The sequence below is a fragment of the Miscanthus floridulus genome, chromosome 9 (genome assembly GCF_019320115.1).
Source record: "Miscanthus floridulus cultivar M001 chromosome 9, ASM1932011v1, whole genome shotgun sequence".
Lineage (NCBI taxonomy): Eukaryota > Viridiplantae > Streptophyta > Magnoliopsida > Poales > Poaceae > Miscanthus > Miscanthus floridulus.
In genome coordinates this window covers 112,484,311-112,505,442 of record NC_089588.1, presented here as the reverse complement: position 1 = coordinate 112,505,442, position 21,132 = coordinate 112,484,311, and the positions used below count along the sequence as shown (strand labels likewise).

The window sequence follows — 21,132 nt, the reverse complement described above, 5'->3', positions numbered from 1 at the left end:
TCACGTAGAGCGAGTGGAGACGCCTCTGCCTTCCCCCAGGCATTTTGTCGAGTTCCTGCAATTACAAAGATGCAAAATGAATTTGTAAGTCCTTATAAAGAGATGGAAAATGAACGAAACATAATTGCAAATTAATAATAATAATAATAATAATAATATAGTATTACATGAATTAGAAATAATCTCCCTCGTCATCATCTCCCTCATTGTCATCATCTCCCTCGTTGTCATCGGCATCACTATCAATATTGTCAAAAAAATCGGCCTCATCTCCAACGTTGTCATCATTGTCATCGCCTAAACATAATTGCTCAAGCATTTGTAAGTCGTTGGCATTTTGCACCTCATCTCCATCGTCCTCATCTCCATCGTCCTCATCAATGTCATTATCTACTTCCATGCCCATCAGCGAAGACATGTCTATGTCAAACCTCCCTTCTAGCCCCTCTGGTTGATAGAACTCTCCATCGTATGTGTTTGGGTCAAAGTTGTAATCCTCATCGTTCGGGACATGCACTTTACCGTGCGGCGATACCTTGTGCACAAGGTACCAGCCCATAAGATTAGGGTCTTTTTGGCATGCCCATGGGAGATAATAAACTTGCGTGGCCTGTTGAGCCACAATACAGACATCGTCGCCTCGATAGACGGAATCTTGCCAAATTTCGACTTGCCCAAGCTCAAGGGTCGTTCTCGTTACATCAGGATCGAACCAATGGCATTTGAATACGACTGGACTAAGAGGTTTGCAACCCTCAAATCTGAGCTCGTATATTTCTTCGACTATGCCATAGTAGTCGCGGTCATCGGTGCCAGGCGTACAAACTCCGGTATTCGTGGTTCTTCGGTTTGGGCGACTCTGTTCGTGTCTTGTTATGTGAAAGCGATATCCATTCACATCATAAACGGTAAATGACTTGACCTTATAGGCGAAGCCATTGGCAACCTGTCTCAACTCATCACTCATTTCCGCATCCGTGCTGGCCTACAAGGTGAGGCCAGATAGATCGTTACATTACTCGCTCGTACGAGCAAAGTGGTGAGTCAAAGATAGAACGAGGTAAATTGGACGGTACCTTCTTACTAAACCAGAAAATGAAATCGGGCACACCATCTTTGAGAAGGCTATCTTGTTCTTGAGGGGAAGGAGCCCAATCCTCTTGCCAGTACTTATCCAAAAATTCCCTAAAAAAACGAGAGACAAGGGGGTTGGATGGATGGAGGATAGTGACGACGTATGTAACAAGCTCATTGAGAACTTACCGCAAATACGGGTTCACTTTGTCAAGGTTCAACAACACATACAACATGATAGTGCGCCACTCATCATACTGCAAGGTCTTGGTGCTCGATGCGCTTGCGCTTCTGAGTTGCCCTTTGAAAAGGCTGAGGTTCGATGAACTCTCGTCGGCGTTGTAATGAGGGGGTGGATTGTGCACACTTGGAAGGTTGTCCTTATAGTATGCTATTGTGAAGTTTGACACCTCCTCCATAATGAATGCCGCTGCCACGGACGCCTCAATTTTGGCTTGATTTCTACACTTTTTGCGAAGAACCTTTAGACATCTCTCGATTGGATAGCACCAACGGGCCTGCACGGGACCCCCCATTCATGCCTCGTACGGTAGGTGCAAAATCAAATGCTGCATCGGCATGAAGAAGCCGGGTGGAAAGATCTTCTCCAACTTGTAGAGCAACACAGGTGCCACTTTCTCTAAGTCAACAACCACGGCTCGAGATAACACCTTGGCACAAAGCTGACGAAAGAAATAGCTCAACTCTGCCAGCACACGCTAGACATTCTCGGGGACATATCCCTGGGTCATGGCAGGAAGAAGCCGTTCAATCCATATGTGGTAGTCATGACTCTTCATCCCTAAGACTCGCATAGTAGACAAGTTCACTCCCCTCCTCAGATTCGTCGCATACCCATCAGGAAACATTAACGTCTGGATCCACCACAATACCTCCTTCCTTTCGTCCTTTTTCAAGACGAAATCGGCATGAGGCCTTTTCCATTTCTTGCCGGGCGCAGAAGGCTTCATCACTAGCTTTGGTCTATCGCACAACGTCGCCAGGTCCAGTCTAGCCTTAACGTTGTCCTTTGTCTTATCAGGAATGTCCATGAGTGTTGCCCAAAGTGCCTCGGCGACATTCTTTTCAGTGTGCATTACATCAATGTTGTGTGGAAGAAGGAGGTCATTGAAATAGGGGAGCCTAGTCAAGCCCGATATATGAGTCCACATGTGATCCTGACCATATCCAATAAAACCACCTTTGTTGTCATCAATTTTGAGAGCCTCTATTTGAGCATGAACCTCGGCGCCGGTCATCATCTGAGGTGTAGGGTCAGTGACTCAAACACCTTTCGTGAAGTTCTTGATGTCTCGTCTGAATGGTTGGTTAGAAGGGAGGAATCGACGATGTTGGTCGAACGAAGAGAACTTGCCACCCTTCTTCAACCAATTGAACCTCACAGCTTCCTTGCATACTGGGCATGGGAACTTCCCGTGAACACACCACCCGTAGAATATGCCATACGCTAGGAAGTCATGCAGGGAGTACTGGTACCAGACATGCATTTTGAAGTTCCTCTTTGTAGCTCGGTCGTATGTCAGTACCCCGTTTTCCCAAGCATCGATCAATTCGTCAATCAGAGACTCCATGAACACTCCCATATTGTTCCCCGGGTGTCCGGGAATTATGAGCGACAGGAATACGTTCTTGGGTTGAAACATGACGCCGGGGGGAAGATTTAGGGGGATCACGAACACGGCCAACAAGTGTACGGGGCCGCCATCATTCCATACGGATTGAACCTATCTGTTGCCAGTGCTACACGTACATTCCGAGCCTCCTCAGCTTTATCGGGATGTTTACCATCAAAGTGGACCCATGCATCACCATCGGATGGATGTACCATCTTCTCAGAATTGTATCTTTTGCCATTTTTGTGTCATGCCATCTGTTTGGCGGACTCCTATATCATGAATAGCCGTTGGATCCTCGGTATGAAAGGAAGGTACCATAGGACCTTCTCAGGGATATCAAGCTGCTTCTTCTGGCCATCACTAGAGTCTACCTCCAGAAACCTAGATGATTTGCACTTTGGACAGTGCGTTGCTTTCTCGTGTTGTTTCCTAAATAGGACGCAACCATTCGGACAAGCATGGATCTGCTGATATGGCATCTTCAGTGCACGAAGAAGTTTCTATGACTCGTACATGTTCTTCGTCAGAACATGACCCTCCAGAAGCAGGGTCCCAACAAATGCCAACATAGCATCGAAGGCGTCTCGACTCAGGCTATACTGCGACTTGAACCCCATTAGGCGTCCAACGGCATCCAGTCGTGAAACCTCGGTCTTTTCGTGAAGGGGCTGCTGTGCCGAAGACATCATGTCATAGAACGCCTTTGCGGTTTCCTCTGGTTCCTCCTCCATTCCTTCACCAAACTGTGCCTCATGAAAGTCATCCATCATGTCTGGTACCCCGGCATCACCATCAAAATCCTCGAGGCGTTGTCTCACCACCTCCTCTATCATACGATCCGCTTCACCATGGAAGATCCAGCGGGTATAGTTTGGCGTGAATCTAAACTTGCAAAGATCATATTTGCTCCAGGGACACGGCATCCGACTCGCCCCTTGAGCAGCCGGGCCAAATGCATGGTCTAAGAAAGAGAGGTATTGCACATCCATTCTGGGGTCATCTCTGCGTGGCCCGTGTACATCCAGTCACGGTTATCCATCCTCTGATATATATATATATATATATATATATATATATATATATATATATATATATATATATATATATATATATATATAAGCGAGTAATAAAACCAGTAATTGTATCTACACGGCGTTCCTACTATCTAATAGGTGAAGGATAGGTCCTAATCCCACCCGCGGATGTGTAGATGAGGTTAGTCTCCATGCTCTACTCCTATCCGAGATGGAATTTCGGCAGCACCTCCCCGTTGTTCTCCCGATACACGTCCTGGCAAGGAGAGTGTGTATCCGGAGAACAACATGGAAGAGCTGCCGAAACTCGGTCTCGGACCGAAGCAAACCATGGAAACTAACCCATCTACGCATCCGCGGGCTGTCTAAAAAACATGGACAATCTGAAACAGATACGGTCGTAGATATGCAAAGATCCACATACCTACGACCGTATCTCTTTCGGACGGGAGACGTCTAACTGGGTTACGCGATCTAAGACAATGATACGGGAGGAGGGCTTATTTATACCTAGGGTGGCGGTGGAGTCAGGCTAGCGGGGCAGTGGCGAGTCAGGGCAATGACAAGGCGATGCTGTGTAGGCAGACCCGCAACGCCGATGAAGAGGATCGGGGTCGCCGAGTCCCCTCTGACGTGCTCTTCTCTGCAAAAGAAGAAACACAATACTATAAGTTGAAAATTTCGGCAGAACCTCCCCTGTACGGGGAGGTTTCCAAAACCTGCAAGAAAAAATCGACACGATGGCCGACAACCACATATCAAGGGAACAAATACAACGTGCTCGAAACTTTCTCAAATTTTTACCACAGCCTACCCATACGATAACACGGCATCTCCACAAGTTTCATGTTTTTTCGATTTCGTTTGCATTTTATGGAATTAAAAAACATCTCGCACGCAATTTGGTGGCGTTGCCCCGTGAGCAAGTTGATAGAAATTTCAGGTCAGTTCCTGGATTTGGCCTAAACTTACACTCACAAACATGAATGCCATTTTTTGAATCATTCAAATCCAATATTCGATGCACCTGCAGTTCAAACTCGTATTTTCCGAAAAAATCAACAAAATGGAATAAACTAATGAAATATAGAAAAAATCAGTCAAAATGTGCAAAATTTGAATATGTGGTTCCTGGTACTGTTGTAGGGCTACCAAAAAAAATTGGTGGCCAAAATAAAAAAAAATTGCCGAGTGCCAATCCGTGGCACTCGGCAAACTTAATTATTTGCCGAGTGCCTAACGCCTGGCACTTGGCAAAGTTGAAGGCGTTGGGTCCGTTATGCCTCTAACAATATTTGCCGAGTGCTCTAGTTTGCCGAGGGCCTGACACTCTGGCATATTAAGGTCTGCCGAGTGCCTATATTTTGCCGAGTACTAGGCACTTGGCAAAATAGCCTTTGCCGAGTGTTTTAATTTGCCGACGGCTGCACTTGGCAAACTGAGTCTTTGCCGAGTGCCCGATATTTGGCACTCGGCAAAGTATTCGACACTCGGTAAATTACCAGTTTCCCGTAGTGGTGGAGCTCCCTGAAGAAATAGGAAACTTACAATTTCTTCAAGTAGTGGACATTTCGGAGAATATAATTTCTTACTTGTCATCAAATGTTGTTCAGCTCAAACATTTGATGTGCCTGGACATCAGCCTGTCAACCAGAGTGCCAAAAGGTATTGGGAGCCTAAGGAGGCTTGAAGAGCTGTCAGCTTTAAGCGATGATGAATCCAACATAGACATTATAGAAGAGCTGGGTCAGCTAATGGAACTGAGGGTACTCCATATTTTATTGCACGAATGGAACGGCAAGCTGGACTTCGAGTGCCTACACAAGCTGCAAAGGATCCAAGCAAGATCTTGTTATCTAGGGCCTGGGTGATCAAAGGAACGTCGGTGGATTGGATGCCTAGGTCGCCCCTGGACGTCTCCGGAGCCTGGATACACAACGGCGCAGCTGGTTCTCAACGCTACCACCATGGATGAATTCGTCGCATCTGCCGAACCTCTCCAGGCTATCAATCGCCGTAAGGGAGGTACATCAGGCCGATCTCGACATCCTCGGGAAGTTTCCTGCTCTCCGCTATCTAAGTCTGCTTGTAGACCAAGGATCTCGGAATCCTTGCGGGGTTTGTCGTTGGTGCTGATTCGTTTGCATGCCTGAAGCAATGCGAGTTCCATGGATTTGTTGGGTCTGTGGTGTATCAGCATGGGGCTATGCCTAATCTTAGAAGCCTTGAGTTATGGCTGTGCGTACGAGGGGCGAGAGAAATCGCCAGCAGCTATGACGGTGACCTCGACTTAGACCTAGGGAACCTTGCTTCGCTCCAGGAGGTTTTTTTGTATTTGGATTCTGAAGCCGCCAACAACGAGGAATTGGTGGCTGCGCTAAAGCATGTCACTAAAATCCATCCCAATCAACCACAACTTCGGATAAGCAGGAAACAAGTTCAAGGCACAGGTGTGCTATACTCTACCTACCATAGTTCTGAAATCCATTGATCCAATCATCCTTTTGTTGTTTCCCCTTTCTTCTAAACTTATTTTCTTCTACGTCGGTTCTATCTCGGTTTCAGATTGCCGTTGATGGATTGGGAAAAGGATTTCTAATTGTGCAGCTACAAAGCCATCCGAATCAGCCAATGGTGGGCGTGGGCAACATAAAGAGGTGAATGTGCGCTGCCTACAATTGTTGTTTTTTTTATTGCCTCTTTCGTTTTCCCCTTCCGCGAACCATTATTTCTCCTGTTTCTCTGATTCAGATTCACCTTGCTGCAACCCGCAATTAGTTGTTTGTTAGTAAATTGCAACCTCTAATTAAACCGAATTTGTTAATTAAAATTTTAAAACGTTGGAGAACAATGAGACTTACAGCGATTATGACCTGCATTTTAGACAAAAAGTTAAGAACCTGGAACTGACAGAATCGGCTATGCGAATGTTGAAGAACATTTAAAAATGATTTAATTGAATGGATTACATTTGGTATCTTAAGCACTATTACTGTGCTAAATTTTACTCAATTTTAAGTTTATCTGGTATTATTGTCTTTTGCTGACACTTGTAATAAAGGCTGCTCTTTTTTTTTCTACTATCTTGTTTCGAGTACTGATAACGCTTGCTGACGTCAACAATGCGATCATCCGTGCAGGGTCAATAAATAATCTTCCGTTGGCGATCCAGCAAACCTGGAAAGAACAAGAACAAAGCGCAAGGGTATTCTTTTTTTTTTTGCGAGAAAGGAGAGAGCTCTATTGATTACTCATGAAATAGGTTACAATCTTTCGCAATCAACGACTCCACGCATTGGGGAACCTGCGCATGCCACTCTGCTGAGTGTGACGTGCGTTTCGCCAGCTGCGCGAGTTCATGAGCGATTTCATTTTGCTCTCTCCTCACAAACTGGAATCTCACCTCTGCTCGCATTCTAGACACATGTTTTATATCATTTACAATAAAAGCGAGTTGCGATTTATCCACACCTGGACGGCAAGCAGCTTGAATAACCGATGAACAGTCAGATTCGATAATGGTTTTACTCCGCGTCCATTCCGTTGCCAATCGCACCCCTTCTAAGCAAGCTGAGGCTTCAACCTCCTCTGCATTCATCCCATCAAAGATGGCCTTTCCAAGCACAAATTACAGGCACACCTGCACTGTCCCGTATCACAATACCAATGCCCGCACGTCCAATATCTTGGTTAAATGCTCCATCGACATTAACTTTCACCCATCCTTGTTCAGGAGGCTTCCATCTTTCTGATAATTGCCGAGCTTTTCTTTTTTCTTTGTCATCCCTGCTTTGTTCATATTCTGACAGGATAGGTTTTTTACCTTTCATATCCTCCTTGAATTTTTTTTAAATTTTAACTCTTTTTTGAATATAATTTTAAATCTAACACTGTCAGTTTTTTTAAAACTAACACTTTTGGCCGTGCCTATTGCTATGGCACGGCCAAATGCCTGTGCCACGCCATGCATGGCGGCGCGGCAGAGGCGTTACGTGGCGGCGACTATCACCGCTGACCGCTGACGTGGCAAGGCTCTGCCGCGCCACCGATCCTGGCGCGACAGTGCCGCGCCCTGATCTGTGGCGTGGCAGAGCCCGGTATAAACACAGCCGCTGCCTCTTGCCCGAGCAGTCGGCGTTCCGCGAGAAACACAGCAAGGCAGTGCCGCTGCGCCCGCCTTCGCCCGCGCCTGCCCACGGCCGAGGACGCCGTCCGCCGCGGCCGCGGCCGCTCGCGCCAGCAAGCCAGCCGAGGCAGTAAGCGAGCAGCGCCTGCCAGGCCGCCGGCCGCCCGGTGCAGCCACCGCGCCCGCACGCAGGCGTGCCTCCCCCTCCGGCCCGAACCTCCGGTCACGCAGGGCGGCTACCCTAATATAGTTAGCACAGTTAATAAAGTTAGTAAAATTATCAAAGTATAGCTAATATAGTTAGTAAAGTTAGTTAGTTTAGTCAGTATACATAATATAATAAGTTAGTATAGGTAGTAAAGTAAGGTAGTTTAGTTAGTACAGTTATTTACTCTAGTTGTACATTGGATTTAGTCTAATAAGTTGTTGTAGTTAGCCTTGTATAGATGTTAATATTTGATTAGTTAGTATAGTTATAGTTAGAAAATGTAATAATGTTAGTATGGACATTACGTATGATGATTTCGACAACTTCATGAAGTTTCTTGGAATGCTTTTGCAGATGAATTATTGTGTTAGAGTTTTGTTTGGAGGAAGTGTTAGGAGAGAAGATGGTATGTTTGAGGATATGGAAGAAGAATTGGAATGGTTTGATGAACCTCCTAGCTTCAACGACCTTTGTGTCCGTTTGAATATAAAGTTTGGGGGTGATTTCACACTCAAGGAGAGGTTTGATACTGGGAAGACTAGGGCACACTATGTCCTCATGCCCTTGTGCGACCCTGCTCACTGGTCCCGCTACACAAGGGTTCTCCAAGGTTCCAACGTGCCCATGGCTGAGGTGGTGGTGGAGAATGGGTACAGGGTGCATGGTGTGAAGGACGGCCCATCCATTAATGGTTTTGGAGGCAATAAACAAGAATTAGGTGTCGAAGGGGAAGCAAGTCAAGATAACATGGATTTGGACGGTCAGTTGACACAGGAGCAGTTTCATTCTACTACAGTAGGCTATATAAGCAATGACTTCGATATGAATGAGTTCGAACAAGAGGAGGAGGAGGACAGGATCGGTGATGTAGTTAGCAGTGATTCAGACGATTCTGATGATGACCAAGGAGGTACATATGCTGTGGCAACACCGGCTGATGCCATGCCAGTACCGGTTCATACTATGCCATTACCAGTACGAACCGAGGTTTTACATGGTGTCCATGTTCAGGGTAGACTAGTCACTGATTTGGCTGTAGATGATAACCCCTAAGATTCATGGGCCAGAATTAGCGAAGTGCAGCAGTACGTTCCACCACCACCTTACACAGTGACTGAGCTTGAGCAACTAAGGTCCAAGAACGTACCTTTCAGGGGCATTCCGAACTATAGGGATGTCAGCATGACGGATATGGCAGTTTGTGATACCGGTCTCCAGCTGTGTAGGAATTCATTGTATAACCATGAGAAAGAACCCCTTAGGAAGGGGATGATATTCAACACAATGTCAGAGATGAAACTCTTCCTTCAGGACTATACTGTGTACCACCATAGACCGTACACCGTCACTCATTCGGATCAGGAGTTGAGGTACCACTTGATATGCAAAAACCGTTGTCTGTGGAGGTTAAATGCACGAAGGAGACAGAGTGATGGCAAGTGGAAGATAACTAAAGTTGTTGAACCCCACACTTGCCTAGACAATAGGGGGAAGGAAAATCATCAGCAGCTCATTGCACGTTACCTTGCCTGTTGTATATTGGGCCTCGTTGATAACAATAATGACATCTCAGTGTCTTTTTTACAACAGTCCATATCTGGATTCGTTAGGTATGATGTGTCGTACGGAAAGGCTTGGCGTGCTAAGCAAATCGCTCTCGCGATTCGATGGGGTACTTGGGAGGAAGCATACAACAGGTGCCCCGCATCTTATGTGCAATGCATTATTACAACCCTAGTTTGAAATGGTTTGTGGACACCGGAGGGATGTTTTTTCGGGACCCATTGAGGCATGTCCTCTATCGTGTGTTCTGGTCGTTTGCGCAAACAGAACATGCATTCCAGTTTTGTCGGCCAGTTGTACTTGTTGATGGCACTTTCCTGACAGGAAAGTATAGGGGCACCTTGATGATGGCTGTTGTTGTTGATCCTGAGGACTAGATAGTACCCGTGGCTTTTGCTTTGGCAGAGGGAGAGACCAATGAATCGTGGTCTTGGTTCATGCGGCTACTACGTGTCCAAGTGCTTGGCCCAACTCGCACTATATGTTTGATCTCCGATCGTCACGTAGGGCTTCTTAATGCTGTAGGTGAGCAAATAGATGGGTTCCCGCCTCTAGTACATAGATGGTGCATGAGACACTTTGCCACAAATTTCTAGCGGCGTCAGCGGAAGAAGGAGGTATGTGACAAAGTAAAGGCTCTATGTTGTGTACGTACAGAGCACGAGTTCAAGGAGACAAAGAGAGAACTAGACAAGATGGTAAATGTAGCGGGAAAGGCCTGGTTAGAGGCGTAGATGGAACAAAAGGCTCAGTGGGCGTTAGCATATGACGAGGGGGGTTTCAGGTATGGCATCATGACTACTAACTCCTTGGAGTCCTTCAACCGTGTATTCAGCGGAGTTCGATCGTTGCATGTGTCTGGAATTGTTGAGTTCTCCTTTCATAAGTGCAATGAATATTTTATGAAGAGGTGGGAACTTGCACAGAGGAATATAGCTGAGCTGGCGCGTTTTGGAAAGGCCGGAGCTGAACATTTGAAGGAGGCCGAGGAATTGGCCAAGCAGCACACCGCCGAGCCGTATGGACCCCGCCGCCATATCTTTAGTGTACAGGGCAAGGGTGGCACAAGCTTGGGCAGCGAACATTATGGTGGACGAAACTATCGAGTTGATCTTGAGAAGGTAGAGTGCAGTTGCAACATCCCTCAGATCATGCATGCCCCTTGCTCTCATATGATCACGGCCTACAGGGTTCGTGGGTACAACTATGAGGATCTACCATATATGTCAACCTTGTATCTCTGTTCGAACACCGTTAGTATTTGGGAGATGAGCTTCGAGCCATACCTAGACCCAACATAGTGGCCACCTTATAATGGTTATGACTACGTGCTGTATCCGGATCTAATGAAGGTAGGGAAGGGTAGAAGGAAGAAGAAGCGACTGAAGGGGGACATGGACGCTATGAGAGGGTACGGTGAAGACATGTACGTCGGGGGAGACTTCAATGAGACCCGTGGCAGGAATCTTTGCTCCATTTGCAAGCAATCTGGCCACAAGGCTAGGCGGCATAGAAGACAACAGGTGATTTTATATTGTGTTCGTATTACATAACAAGTAGTTCAAATTGTGCTATGGTACATAATGTTTATATGAAAAATATTAGTTTGAATACTCTAACCCTTTGTTTATCATTTTGTAACAAGATGGCCCCTCCCACGCTGCACCAGCTGTACCCCCTTCTTGATGTGGAGTACGACGACCCCCTTATTCTACTGGACGACGAGGTTTCCAAGAGGCGTTCAAGGGATCCTTACATTCGTGGGACTTAGTTCATTACGTAGAACTTATGTCGAACGAATATTATCGTTGAAAACTTGTACTCATAAACAAATGAAAATATTATGTGCCAACTCGTCGTCCATTTATTAGCTTAATGTTCGTTTTGTACAGCATTTGTAGTTTAGCACAACACCGACAACAACTAAATTGTTGCTGGCTGCGGCACAGACCGCCGTGGCCTATGGCGCGGTAGAACCATCCTATGTGGCAAATGATTATGTTCGTTTTATAAATTTTGAATGCATGATACAAACAGTTGTGATCACTTAAGATCGATCATGGGTAATTCGAGTACATGATACATGGGTACAATACATCAGTAGTTCAAATCGAATAATGCATGAAACTAACAGATGTCACAATCAAAAACTCTCAGTCAGAAACATATTGAGTCAGCAACTCGTCGTCCGAGTACCAATCCTCAACCACAACCCTGTTGTTGTGGCTAGGGTCACCTGCATTGCGCTGATCTGCCTTTCGCCTATAGTAAGCGGCCTCCGCTTCATCTGTGGTCTCTGCGGCCTGAGTGAAGAACGCGTCGTCATCCTCCTCCGCCTACAAGCCCGCCTCTGCTAGAGCGATGAGCTTGCTCAGTCTGGCAATGTCGTCCTCAGCCTCCTCCACTGGCAAGCCCGCCTCTGCTAGAGCGATGAGCTCGCTCAGTCTGGCAGTGTCGTCCTCAGCCTCCTCCACCGGCAAGCCCGCCTCTGCTATAGCGATGAGCTCGCTCAGTCTTGCAGTGTCGTCCTACTCCTCGTCCCCCTCATTAGACACCACAATCGGTGATTCAACGGTGCGACTAGCTCGCTTTCTATGCTCATCTAGCTTCTTTTGTTTTGCTTTTGGAGGTTCTTCAGGCCATTTGTTCTTAGGACCATGCAACCACTCCTTGAAACGACACTTCGCCATTGAATACACCTAAATAACGTGACATTAGTACATGACACATATAGCTCAACTTTTGAACAAATACACTTTGCACTTACTTCATGCTTGTTTGGACACACAAACTCCAACGTATTGTCAGGGTTTATCACGGCTCGGTCTCCGCAATGGCACAGAGGAGGTTCCTTGAGTCGTCTAACTGTGGCTAAGTGCTTCTCCTTAGCCGTCATTGGAGGGGGGTTAGGGGGAGGTGGAACCCACCGCTCGAAGTGCTCTCGTAGATGTCGCCCTCTCCACCAATCGTCGAAAAGGAGGTACCTGGGGTCAAACTTGTCTGCACCGTCGATCCACTGAAAGAAAAAGCACCTCTCATGGTCCTACACAACAAAAATTCAACAAAATATTAGTAACCTAGTAATACAAATGAAAAGAAAAATATACAGAAATAATTACTTACATTAAAACGACTGCACGTGTAGAAGCAACGAGCCGCTGTGTCCGGATGTCTCAATTAAAACACGTCGGTCGGACGACCACAGTCACAATTAGGGACAGGGAGTTCAGGAGGGATGGTGCCATCTTTGCTAGACTCGTCGGGGTACATTTCTCTAGAACGACCCCGTTTTCGCCATAACTGCTCCCGAAACATGTCTTCCATCTAATAAAACGGTTCAAATTAAACATCAATCAAAACAACGCAAATTAATGAAAAATGTAATCATTTCCAATGGAACTAAAATATTATAAACAACAATTATAGCAACAAAAAAATACATGAAAAACATACTTCTAACTAAATAATTAACCTTAACATTGACAAACTCAAATTTATATCTTCACCATAGTTTCCAAACAAAATTTTTCTGCTAACCTTAACTCCATTCATAATATCATATCCATTACTTAAACGAAAATAAAATATGTGTCAGAACCTTAAACGAGGACGAGGAGGGATGGAGGCAGCTGGAGGGGGAGGCGCGCCTGCGTGCGGGCGCGGTGGCGGCGTCGTCGGCCACGGGCAGGCGCGGGCGCGGCGGCACTGCCTTGCGGCGTTTCTCGGTGAACGCCGACTGCTCGGGCAAGAGGCAGCGGCGGTGGTTATACCGGCCTCTGCCGCGCCATGGATCAGGGCGCGGCACTGCCGCGCCAAGATCGGTGGCGTGGCAGAGCCTTGCCACGTCAGCAGTCAGCGGTGATGGTCGTCGCCACGTAAGGCCTCTGCCGCGCCGCCATGCATGGCGCGGCACAGGCATTTGGCCGCGCCATGGCAATAGGCGCGGCCAAAAGTGTTAGTTTTAAAAAAAATTGACAGTGTTAGATTTAAAATTATATTAAAAAAAGGGTTAAAATGAAAAAAAAATCTCCTCCTTCGGTGTCAGGCAATGGCTTAATTGCAAAGAATCAGCATAATTAAGTAGAAAATTGACAGATACAGACACATGTATTAGTTTAGCACCATGGACCACCTCATTTCTCAAGAACCATGTCCTCCATAACATGATAGCCGTTAACTCCGCCATTTTCTTGGGGATATGGCTCAGAAGAAGAAGTAACCAAATTGGTACAGTAAAAGATAGCAGCTCCTCACTTGGCAATGCCCAGAATTTTCTCATAGCAGAGCGCAGGTTTCTTGCATGATCGCACATTACCAAAGCATGGAATTCCGATTCAACCTGCAGCCCACACAACTCGCACAAGCTATCCTTTTCTAAAGAGCGTTTCCATTTGTTTAGCCTCGTTACCAAGCCATGGTTCACAACTCGCCATAGAAAGACTTTTATTTTCTGTGGTACATTTAGCTTCCAGATCGAGTTCCACAAGGACCTATTCCCCGAAGGGTTACTGCTGCTACTGCAGCAGGAAGAATTTTCTCTGTCCCTCGATTGTACAGCAAGCTGGGGTAAGCACTGCGGACTGTGAATATACCTGATTTTTCATAGTGCCAAGCAAGTAGATCCCCACGATCCGGACCATGGACTTTTATCTTCAAAATCGCCTCTCTGTCATGTGGGAGGAAAAAATGATCCACACGATTCCAGTCCCATTGGGTTCTAGACTCATTTAAATGTTCGCCAACTCTTTTTAGGCCTCGTTCACTTTGCAAAAAAAGTGACCCCGATGAATAGTACCACTTTCGTCTTATTTGGCAAATATTGTCCAATCATGGACCAACTGGGCTCAAAAGATTCATCTTGTGATTTTCAACTAAACTGTGTAATTAGTTATTTTTTTACCTACATTTAATACTCCATGCAAGCGGCTAAAAATTGATGTGATGGAGAGAGAGTGAAAAAACTTGGAATTTGGATGGCATCTAAACAAGGCCTTAGACGACAGGGACGTCTTTTTCCTGTAACTTGGAGACCAATTTGCCTTGGTATCCAATTATGCCTCCAGATATGAATTTTATCCCCATTACCAACTCTCCATATGAGCCCCTTTTTCAGGAGATCTAGGCCATGAGAGATAGCTCTCCAGGTTTGTGAGATGACTGAAGGAAAGGCTGTGTCAATAAGATCACTATTCCAGTACTTAGATTCCGCAAACCTCACATTACAGGGAGTACCAGTTGATTGCAATAATGGTTCTATTTGTTAAGGCTGCTTCGTAAAGCATTTTTTTGTGAAGGTATATACAGTATAAAGCAAAAGTAATTTGCTTTGAGCATCTCCAGCAGTTCCCCAGTAATCTATTCCCAATATGTATGTATTGGGGTAGCCCAATATTATCTTTTGTCGATATTGGTGGAGTTGTTGCAGCATTATGTCAATATATCTCCACTAAATACCCATATGGAAGGTGGGCCTCACAGGAGTGTAAGGCCAGTCCCAGTGGAGAGTTTTATTGCGTTGTTTCTAAGACTACCAAGTCATATAGAATGAAATGAAACTTAGATGAAACACCTACTCTCAATACAAAGTTTCATTCCATGATTTCATAGACATTTAATTCTAAGACTCATAGAGATTTGCTAATCGTGTCAAGAGAGTTTCATCCCTATTAAACTCATTTCTTCTCTCTTCATTAAAACATTGACATGTCATCAAAAATGCATATGTGGCATGCCATTAAATGAAAATAAAACTCTAATGAAACTCCCACCTAGACTGGCCTAAGAGGAAATATGGCTGAAAAGTGCTAGTTGAGGTGATCCCCATGGTACCGGGGGAGTTGTATCTCCCGCTTTATTTGAGGGGAGATGAGATAAATATTGGTGACAAAAAAAAAGGGAGAGGTACTGGAGAACTGCCGAAGCAAGGAAAAAAATTGTTGTCCCTAATATAACAGTTTTATGGGGATAGCGGAGATATTGGAGAACTGCTAGAGATGCTCTTAGCTTCTACGGTGTATTTATTCTACAGTAGGAATCTACGCGCGTGTGTAGGATGTTCGACAAAAAAAAAAGAACGTGATGTTGTTTTTGCACCAATTTAATTTGCTGCTTTGTGCGACCTTGAGCAGTTTGTGAGTCAGTGAGACGTCCCAACATAGATGCCAGTACGCATGGCTGCTGCTTTCTGGTTTAAGACAGCTGATATAGTAGTAGCATTTTTTTTTCCAATTACGAAACATGCACTGTTTTGGCGTGCAATGTGATTACATATTGGACAGTATGTAGGCCCGTAGGCTCTGTTTCGGTGTGCTCTGTTCTGCTCTGTTCTATCTACAGGACTGACCCAATAATTTCTGTTGTCCACTTAAAACTAAATATAGCGATTTTATTCCATATTGTTGTTGGTGCGGGATCTACGGGATACCCCACAAGGAAGAGAGAAGACCTAGTCTAATTAGGATTCTTCTCCTATAATCTTAGTAGCAGTATTACTCTGTAATCCTACTATGAACTCTCATTGTGAACCGACTAGGACTCTGGCCTCCTGACTAGATAAAGGAGGGCAGGGCTCCTTGGATAGGGGGTTCAGACAACAATTGTACAACATAACACTTTACAATCAATCCAACGCAAAGGCTAACGCCGACTAGACGTAGGGCTATTACTTGATCCACGATCGAGAGCCTAAACCAGGATAAATCGACTGTCTCTTGCGTTAACCGTCGAGTTCTGCATACGCTGAAGCCCGAACATACTGCCCCGGGTACCCCCATGGCAGGCTATCGGTGGTCAAACATCGACAGCTGGCGCGCCAGGTAGGGGCTTTCAGCGACTTTGCATCCGAGAGCTCGATGGACCTCGACAACATGATCTTCTCGAAGGGATCGACCTTCATCTTCGGTTCATGGATCTGCGAGGCAGGCGACGATGGCAAGCTCCAAGGCCGTCTCCTCGAAGATTCAGATCATCATCAAGACTTTTCTATTTCGGCGACAACAACAGATCAGCTGACTGGAAGATTCGCATAGCTCGTAATGTCCAATCCGACTCAGATTTCGCGACTTCATGCATCCGATTCAAACTCAAGTCCCGCTTCCGAAACGAAGTCTTATCCGAGTTCTTTCGGAAAACCGAGTTCTTTTTTGACAAAGCTCCGGAACATGACGTCAACCTGCCAAGAATACTACTCGGAGTACACCCAGAGTACTTCAAAGAAATCGGGTCCTCTTCCGTTCGGACTCCACAACATGGCAACATCTTATCAGACATGGCCCGAAGGATCCACTTATCCCATGCTTAGAATGCCGCTGAAGGGAGCCCAGGAAGGCCTCGTTTTAACCATAACATCTCAAGACTGCATCATTCACTAGCCAGGTATCGTTCCTGAGGATGACGGCACCCAACTAGTTGACGATACGACAACAGCAATTCTACCCTACCAAGAAGGAGATTCGATCTATGACTTTGAAACCTATACTGAAGTTGTCAACAGCTCTGGCAGTACGGAAATCAACGACGATGACAGAACAACTCACGCTAGAGAAGTATTCATGATTCGCTGTCCTCGATCACCATTGATCCCCCCCTAGAAGCACCCGACGTAAGGTCTTCAGATGAATCCAAGTCCAACATATCACCGTTTATCCAGGGGCACGATGGTGAGACTGAGAGTTAGAGGCAAGCAAGAGAAAGAAAGAACAAATTGAAACAAGGACGTCAACGTCGTGCTAAACAGCGAAAGGACACTTGGATCAAATATGAATTAGACCTAGCCGAGTACAATAGAAGAAAATCAGAACGAGAGGTCGAAGAAGGACGAGCAGCGAATACACCCTACGATAAGATCCGAGAAGCACTAGAAGAACTCAGGGCGACCTCATATCCCAACGAAAAACAAGAACATCTCCGAGACTTTCTTCGATCAACAGTATTTAGGACACATGATGGAAGAGCAACATCTCATGAACAGGAAGATCAAAATCAAAGGAAGTCCGCTTTCTAAAGACTTGGACCAGGTGGAAGTCACAACGGAGAGAGCTGAAGAAATCATAGTCAAAACAACCGAGTCGAACAACCAAGAAAGGCCAGAAGCAAAGCACCTACTCGAAGAGCCACACAGAACTACTCTCACCAAGACGATAGTTGGCAAGAAGGGGCGTAGAATCGGAATATACAGAAGCCAGAACGCACGACAGATTCCCCTGTTTTGCAAACAGACTTGCTTCAATACGACTACCTCACAAGTTTAAGCCGTCCAACCACTCCAAGTATGATGGCAAGACCGAACCAAAGCAATGGCTCAGGATTTACTCACAATCAATTGAATTGGCCGGAGGAGACGATGACATCAAAACCTTGTTCTTTCCCATGGCCCTAGAAACCATGCCACTTCAATGGTTTGACAAATTGAATCCAGGATCAATCAGAAATTGGGAAGACTTGCAAAGAGCATTCTGTGAAAATTTCGCGAGAATTATTACACATCCAATCACCCACATAGAATTAAAAGGACTCAAGCAGAAATGAGGTGAAAGTCTCAGAAATTACTATCGACGATTTGGCGAACTACGAGCTCAAGTACATGATATCACACAACGAGAAGTAATCGAAGCTTTCTCTCACGGAATCATGGCTAGGTGGCAATTTCAAGACTTCTGCAAAGAAAACCCAAGAAACAATGAAGAATTCAGAAGAACAGTAGAAAAGATGATTACTGCAGAGGGAAAAACAAGAGAAAGATTCTCGGATAGAAACAACAGAGACAACCCAGACAGGCAAAATCCTCGAAACAACAGACATTAGGAGAGAAAGCGAGGTCCAGACAACACAGTAGCAATGGCTGACAAATCAAAGAAATTTACCAAGCCCAGAAGATATGATGACATTGAGAACATACGTTGCCCCTTGCACCCCAATGGAAAACACACCATCGGAAATTGCTATACCTTCAATGAAAAATACACTAGAAAAGATAGCAAGGGAAACAATAAAGAAGACAATCAGAAAAAAGAAGGAGACAACCATGAAGACAAGGGACTCCAAAAATCCAGAGGGACTGTGGCAGTAATCTTTGCCGGGGTTCCAGATTCTAGAAGCAAACATCAAGAAAAACTAGTGTGACGAACCATCATGGCAGCAGAACCTGCTACACCAAGATATCTCAATTGGTCAGAGTATCCAATCCAATTTTCAAGAGAAGAGCAATGGACCAGCATAAGAAATTCAGGCCATTACCCACTGGTTCTAGATCCAGCCATTGCCGGTATGACTGTTACGAAAGTACTAATCGATGGAGGAGCCGGACTCAACATTATTTTTTCAGAAACCCTAAGGAAGATGGGACTACAACTCGTCGGGATGATCACACCAACAAGCACACCTTTTTATGGCATAGTACCTGGCAAGGCAGCGATGCCACTTGGACAAATCACTCTACCGGTTACTTTTGGGACTCCCTCAAACTACCGCATAGAATTCATCAAGTTTGAAGTTGCGGACTTCGATTCATCATATCACGCAATCCTCGGGCGCCCAGCACTAGCAAAATTCATGGCAATACCGCATTATCCATACCTGTTGCTTAAGATGCCAGGGCCTAATGGCGTTCTTTCTCTTCGAAGTGATTTAAAGTGTGCATTTGACTGTGATGTTCAAGCAATCCAAATTGCAGCAAAAGCACAGGCAAACAATGGAAGAAAAGAAATAGCCACTATTGCCGTAGAAATAAGCCAAGAAGAACTAGAGATACCGGCTAAAAGACCAAGCATCCTAGCACCACCAAAAGAAGCCGACGTCAAGCAAATCGACCTAGGCACCAGTGATCCCTCAAAAACGGCAACCATCAGTGCCCACCTATCAGCAAAATAGGAACTCGCGCTCACCAACTTTCTTCGGGACAACAATGATATCTTCGCTTGGAAGCCGACCGACATGCCAGGGGTCCCAAGAGAGTTGGCTGAGCACAGAATTGATGTCAATGAAGGCTCCAAGCCTGTGAAGCAACGACTACGACGATTCTCTCCCGATAAGAAGGCAGCAATAAAAAAGGAAATTACAAAACTAATGGCAGCTGGATTCATCAGGGAAATCCTCCATCCAGATTGGCTAGCAAATCCAGTTCTGGTACAGAAAAAGAACACGGACGAGTGGCGCATGTGTGTTGACTACACAGATCTCAACAAACACTGCCCAAAGGATCCGTTTGGGCTACCATGCATTGATCAGATAGTTGATTCAACAGCAGGATCTGCCCTATTATCCTTTCTTGATTGCTATTCCGGATATCACTAGATTGCATTAAAAGAACAGGACCAAAGCAAAGACATCTTTCATCACTCTGTTCGGCGCCTACTGCTATAGGACCATGTCGTTTGGACTTAAGAATGCTGGAGCCACTTACCAAAGAGCCATCCAAACATGCCTTGGTGATCAGATCGACGAAAACGTAGAAGCATACGTGGATGATGTGGTTGTAAAAACAAAGAACCCGGACGCACTGATTGAAGACTTAAAACAAACCTTCGAGAATCTAAAAAGGTGGAGGTGAAAATTGAACCCAAACAAGTGTGTATTCGGAGTTCCTTCAGGACAACTACTCGGATTCTTGGTCAGTCATCGTGGAATCAAAGCAAGCGCCAAGCAAATTCGAGCCATAACAGAGATGGGCCCTCCTCGAAGCGTCAAAGATGTACACAAACTAACAGGCTGCATGGCGGCACTCAATTGTTTCATTTCAAGACTCGGCAAAAAAGGATTACCTTTCTTTAAACTACTAAAGAAGACAAACAAGTTTGAGTGGACGAAAGAAGCCAATGAAGCTTTCAAGAAACTAAAGGCATACCTCACATCCTCACTAGTCCTCACACCTCCAAAGAAAGATGAAGACATGATGCTATACATTGCGGCAACTTCTACTGTAGTCAGCACGGCGATAGTAGTGGAAAGAGAAGAAGAAGGGCGCGTTTATAAAGTACAACGCCCAGTATACTACATCAGCGAAGTACTGTCAGAATCAAAAATCCGGTACCCACATGTGCAAAAACTACTCTACACCCTACTGATCACTTCACGCAAGCTTCGTCACTATTTTGAAAGCCACAAGATTACCGTGGTGACAGATTTCCCACTAGGAGACATCTTACACAACAAAGACGCAACTGGGTGCATATCCAAGTGGGCGGTTGAACTCGGTGCTCTCAACATCGATTTCATCCCGCGGAGAGCAATTAAATCTCAAGCCCTTACTGATTTTGATGCCGAATGGACAGAAATTCAACAACCCGTGTCAAGCACCATCCTTGATCATTGGAAGATGTACTTTGATGGATCACTCAAACTAGGCGGAGCCGGTGCAGGCGTCCTCCTAATTTCTCCAGACAAAAAACAACTCAAGTATGTCCTTCAGATATTATGGCAAGCTACCAACAATGGAGCAGAATACAAAGCTCTCATCCACGGGCTAAGAGTGGCTATTACCCTCGGAATCAAGCA

General features: G+C 45.5%; 1 pseudogene; it reads left to right on the top strand.

Moving 5' to 3' along the window:
• The first annotated feature begins 5,370 nt into the window (after positions 1-5,370).
• On the top strand, positions 5,371-6,236 carry LOC136480593 (disease resistance protein RGA5-like; annotated as a pseudogene).
• The last annotated feature ends 14,896 nt before the right edge of the window (positions 6,237-21,132 follow it).